This window comes from Dipodomys ordii, unplaced genomic scaffold, assembly GCF_000151885.1.
Source record: "Dipodomys ordii isolate 6190 unplaced genomic scaffold, Dord_2.0 Scaffold24, whole genome shotgun sequence".
Classification (NCBI taxonomy): Eukaryota; Metazoa; Chordata; class Mammalia; order Rodentia; family Heteromyidae; genus Dipodomys; species Dipodomys ordii.
Genome location: NW_012267240.1, coordinates 15,790,626 through 15,796,372, shown reverse-complemented (window position 1 = coordinate 15,796,372; position 5,747 = coordinate 15,790,626). Strand labels below are relative to the sequence as shown.

At 43.4% G+C, this 5,747-nt stretch overlaps 1 long non-coding RNA gene across 1 annotated transcript; it reads left to right on the top strand.

Annotated features, from left to right (window-relative positions):
• Window positions 1-4,841, top strand: LOC105984470. The gene is made up of 2 exons (XR_001174992.1): window positions 1-291; window positions 4,682-4,841. It is a non-coding gene; the product is annotated as an uncharacterized LOC105984470 (long non-coding RNA).
• The last annotated feature ends 906 nt before the right edge of the window (window positions 4,842-5,747 follow it).

Genomic DNA, 5,747 nt, shown 5'->3' with positions numbered 1-5,747 from the left:
GGCAAGAGTAACCACCACCGAGAAGGGGACCCGAGGGGCGGACCACCCTCGCTGGGGGCCATCGGCGGGGGCCCGCCCCGGAAGCCCCGGGCCCGCCCCTTCCGCCCACCGCGCCGTCGAGCCTCTCTTCTCTGGTGTTAGGGTAGGTCTTTCGTTTGGGCCTTCGTAAGTTCGAATCCCACTCTCCCTGGCCACCCCACGCCCCTTCTGGCACCCGTTAACATCTCACGAGCACCCAGTTGGTGGTTTCTGAGGAAAATCAATTTCTAACAGCACGTTTCAGGGACCAAGGTAAGCAGGCTACCCGAGGGGTCCTCCACCCCCCCGCCCCGTGAGTGGCCATTGGGACCTATTGGGGGTCTGCTTTTGTCTAAAAATGAACCATCGTTGACATTCGGGATGGAGTGTGCAGACCACCCAGTGTTTGCCTGAGACAGTTCAGCAGCAGGCCCAGGAGTGTGACCTTGTCGTGGCCCAAGGATTACATATGAATTTAAAGGTGACCACCAGATCCTGCTGATCCTTAGGAGCACAGAAATAATGATGTGGAAGAAACACAAGATGATCAGGGAGGCCAATGCTCCCAAGTGTAAGCCCGCTGGCTGCCTCTGAGGAGTCTCCAACAACTTTAGATTGTCAGACACTTCAGATGGGTGGGGCGTTCCGAGCAAGCTATATAATAATCATCTTAAGGATGCTTAATAAAATTCATTTTCCACAAACTAGAAACGCAGGCATTACTACTTCGTGTTTGTTACTTTTTTTTTCCTTTGGCCACAGCACTAAGCAAAGAAATCTTTCAGTTTGAAAGCACAGCAGATCCAGTAATGCCACTATTTCCCCAGAACCACTGAGATGTTTAATCTAGGACTGTGAAATCGATCTTTGCTAATTTTAAATGGTTGATGTGAGACGCAGCTCTTGCTCCAAGAGAATACAAGAGGTTCTATTCCCATGGCCCAGAAACAGAATGACATTATCCTGAAACTTCTGCTTGTGGGTGAGGTTATCCAAACTTTTATAATCTCAGAAACAAAAGACATGAATCAATGTACTTGCAAAATAAAGTAGAGCAGGAAAATCTCTTCTGTAGATTCCAGATGTTATAGTTGAAAGGCTTCCCCAAGAAAATCACTCGGATGCTTGGTCACATACAAAGGAAAAGGAGTTTTAATGTCAGTGACCTGAAAGCTGGGTAGGTCTCTAAGCAAAGGATTTTTGTTGTTGTTGTTAGTTTTTGTTTTTTTCCTTCAGTCTTGTGTCTTGAACTCTGGGCCTGGGGGCTGTCCTTGAGCTGTTTTGCTCAAGGCTAGCATTCTACCCTTTGATCCACCAAGCCACCTCCAGGTTTCTGAGTGGTTTGAGATGAGATAGTTGGAACCTTGATCCTCTGATCTCAGCCTCCCAAGTAGCCACTGGCACCAGGCTTCGAAGGCCAATCTTAAAAGCACTAGGGGAAAGCCAGGCACTGGTGGCTCATGCATGAAATCCTAGCCACTCAGGAAGCTGAGGTGTGAGGATCTCAATTCAAAGACAGCCGAAACAGGAAAGACAGTGAGACTCTTCACTTAACGACTGAAAAGCCAGAAATGGAGCTGAGGCTCAAGTGGAAGAGTGCTAACCTTTAGCCTAAATGTTCAGGGACAGCACACCAGGCTCTGAGTTCAAGCTCCAGAACCAGCACCAAAAAAAAACCCCAAAGAACAGGGTGGGGAACAGAAATTAAAGGTTGTATTACTGGGCTGGGAAGTTGGCTCGGTGGTAGAATGCTTGCCTTGCATGCATGAGGCCCTGGGTTCGATTCCTCAGCACCACATATGCAGAAAAAAGCCAGAAGTGGCACGGTGGCTCAAGTGGTAGGGTACTGGCCATGAGCTGAAGAGCTGAGGGACAGTACCCAGGCCCAGAGTTCAGCCCCCACGAGCGACAAAAAAAAAAAGACTTACTACTTTTAAAAATATACTAATATAGTTCAACTATAAAAATACCATAAGCAAGTCGGGCACTGGTGGCTCATGCCTGTAATCCTAGCTACTCAGGAGGCTGAGATCTGAGGATCTTGGTTCAAAGCCAGCCCAGGCAGGAAAGTCCAAGAGACTCTTATCTCCAATAAACCACTAGAAAGCCGGAAGTGGTGCTGTGGCTCAAGTGGTAGAGCACTGGTTTGAGCTGAAGAGCTGAGGGACCGTGCCCAGGCCCAGAGTTCAAGACCCAACCAACTGACAACAACAACAACAAAAATGTACTATAAGCAATGTAGTCACTACATTCATATGAAAGCAAGTCTGACTTTGCAAGTTCCTAAGACAGTGAATGTACTTGTTTTCAGGTTTATTTGTGCCATATTTTATATTATTTGTATATTCTACATGTAATTTGAATCTTCCTGCTTCTGTGATTGGATTATCAGCTCTACCACGTTTTTGACTTGTTGGTCATAGCTGGATATTATGCATTAGTGGTACAATGAACTTTTCATGAAAATGAATGGAATTATAGGACCTCTACTGAAACATGGCTGACTTGCCATTTTGTCAGGTGTTCCAGATTTTCTGAGCATTTTGATACAATACTCTAATGACGAATTGCCTTAAAATGCAGCATGAACCCCAGTCTTAATCAGTGTTAATCAGTGTTATGATCCAAAGTTGAAAACCTTACTTTTCTCTTTACTTTTTTCTGATGTGATCAACATATAAGATAGTTTGTACAATGGAAAAAGGTGCGAGCATTTATGCAGTTGCTGCTTTGATCAGATCAACCTATATTACTCAAATGGCTTCATTGAAATTAAGTCTGGAACTAAATTGGAACAACTGTGAGGAGTATGAAGTCTGAGTAGATGTAAATATACTAGAATGTTAAATAAATTCCTCAAAAATCTAGAGGAAGGAAGGCCGGGTGCTGGTGGCTCACGCCTGTAATCCTAGCTACTCAGGAGGCTGAGATCTGAGGATCTCGGTTCAAAGCCAGCCCGGGCAGACTCCTATCTCCAATAAACCGGAAGTGGTGCTGTAGCTCAAGTGGTAGAGCGCTCGCCTTGAGCTGAAGAGCTGAGGGACAGCACCCAGGCCCAGAGTTCAAGCCCCACGACCGACCAAAAACAAAAACAAAAAAAAAAACAAAAACCTAGAGGAAGGAAAGGAGAATTAGACCAACTTTTTTTTCATAGAAAAGATTCCCTGAGTATTTATGTGTAATTGATATACAAAATTAAAACAAACGAATCTAAGTCTCCTGATTGTCATCATTATCTTTTATTAATTACAGAAGGAATGTGTGTGTGTGTGTGTGTGTGCGCGCGCGCGCGCGCCAGTCCTGGGGCTTGAACTTAAGGTCTGGACACTGTCCATGAGCTTTTGTGCTATTGCTCTGCCACTTGAGCCACAGTTCCAGCTTTTGGTGGTTAACTGGAGATCAAAGTCTTGGCTTTTCCTGCGTGGGCTGCCTTTGAACCAAGATCCTCAGAGATCAGCCTCCTGAGTAGCTAAGATTACAGGAATGAGCCACCAGCACTGGGCTCAGCAAAGGAACTTTCAAATTAATTAATTAATTAATTAATTAATTACCAGTCCGGGGGCTTGGACTCAGGGTCTGGGCCCTGTCCCTGAGCTTCTTTTGCCCACGGTTAGTACTCTTATCACTTGAACCACAGTGCCACTTTTGGCTTTTTCTGTTTATGTGGTACTGAGGAATCTAATCCAGGGCTTCTTGCATGCTAGCCAATCCTGAAGATTACCTGAAACTCAGCATTCTGCCATTTCTCTTTTTGCTACTTATTCCTCTATTAAATCTACATACAACTAACTTTATTATTCTTGTAAAAGCATTTATTGTGAAATTTCTTTTTTTTTTATTAAACTTCTCACATCCATCATAAGCCATTACCTATTTAGGATGATATTCTCATAATGTCAAGGCTGGATATTTCTAATTGATGCAATGATTATTTTGCTTTGTCTTGCTTATACTCTTGTGTGTTTCTTGGCATTTTTGTCTTAAGGGCATTTGTCATCATTTTGAAAAAATTTTCACAAAATATTAATTCATTGATAGGATCTACTTTGTGAAGTCTGCCTTTGGTGTATTTAACCAACAGAAATATATTGTAAGCCGGGTGCATGGCTCATACCTATGAGAGATCTGAGGATCACAGTTCAAAGCCATCTTAGGCAGGAAAGTCTGTGAGACTCTCATCTCCAGTTAACCACCAGAAAACTGGGGTGCTGTGGCTCAAAGTGATAGAGCACTAGCCTTGAGCAAAAGAACCCAGGGAGAGAGGCCCTGAGTTCAAGCCCCGTGACTGATTAAAAAATAATAAATATATATGTATTAAATAAAAAAATGGACTCAAGGAATCATGGTGATAATTTATTTCTGTTAAATGGTATGTTTTAGAGTAATGAAGTAAGTAGCTGAAAAAAGACAAGTGTCAGATTACATCTTTGGAACACTAAAGTGTTGGGGGTATAGCTCACTGGTAAACTGGCTTGTCTAGCTTACAACAGAACTGGGGGAAATTTTGGTTGTAGACGTTGCATGAATGGACAAACAACTTGAACTAGAGATGAAGGTCCAGGATCACCAGTGACCTACACTGTTTAAAACCAATGATCTCAGTATTGTGACAGCCATATGGCTAGAGGATTTGTGTTACTCTTCCCACATTCATCTATCATAGGACCAATGCCTCAGTGATCCAATAATTGGATCACAGCAACTGAGATCTCTCCAAGCAATGAAGAAGTAGCCATTACTTCCCAGAAGCAAGAAAGGGAAGAAGACGAGAAGACTGAAGCTATATTCCCTTCTTAAGGAAAAAGGAAGAAGAGTACTGCATGCAATCAAATGGAATAGTGGTGGGATATTTGGACAGTCTTCAGAATATATTCAAGGGCATGTATGTAAATGATTCTATTAGGCTGTTAGGGGGATAGGGAAAAGGGAACAAGAAAGATGGAGGCTGAGTAGTCTTGAAATACATTGCAAGTATGTATAAAGATGGAAAAACAAAAATTGAGTTTTCAGAAACATGCCACCTATTTTAAGGACACTAGAACTAGTGTATACTGGTTTTATTTAGGTCCTGATGGCTGGAAAACATCCAGCTTAGGGGTCTTAGAATACGGGAAGAATTGCCTGGTACATAATGGGACCAACTGGGATGCCTTTTGTTGGCTGCCCATGGCCCTCTGCTTGTACTAATGATTTCATTTGGTTCTTAAGTGGTGTTCTAAGTAGCCAAATGGCCCTTGGGAGAAAAAGGTTCGCTACCCCTAAGGCCATTACACCATAACTCCAAATGCAGTTTTATTTGGTGAAGAAATAATTGTCTGTAGAACTGGAGCTGTGGCCCAAAGTGATACAGTGCTAGCTTTATAAGTACAAAGGCTCAGGGACAGAGCCCAGGCCCCAAGTTTAAGCCCCATGACCAACTAAAAAGAAAAGATAAATGGTTCTCCGTAGAAGTGGAGCAGTGACTCAAAGTGGTAGAGTATTAGCCTTGAGCACAAAAGCTCAGGGTCACTGCTTGGACCCTGAGTTCAAGCCCCATGACCTACAATAAATAAATAATTTTAGGGCTTGGGAGTATTTTTATTTTGTTTATTGTTCCAAATAAGAATCTTGGAACTGGGGCTGGGAAGGTGGCTCAGTGATAGAGTGCTTGCCTTGCATGCCTGAGGCCCTGGGTTCGATTCCTCAGCACCACATAAGCAAAAAGAAAAAAGCCGGGAAGTGGTGCTGTG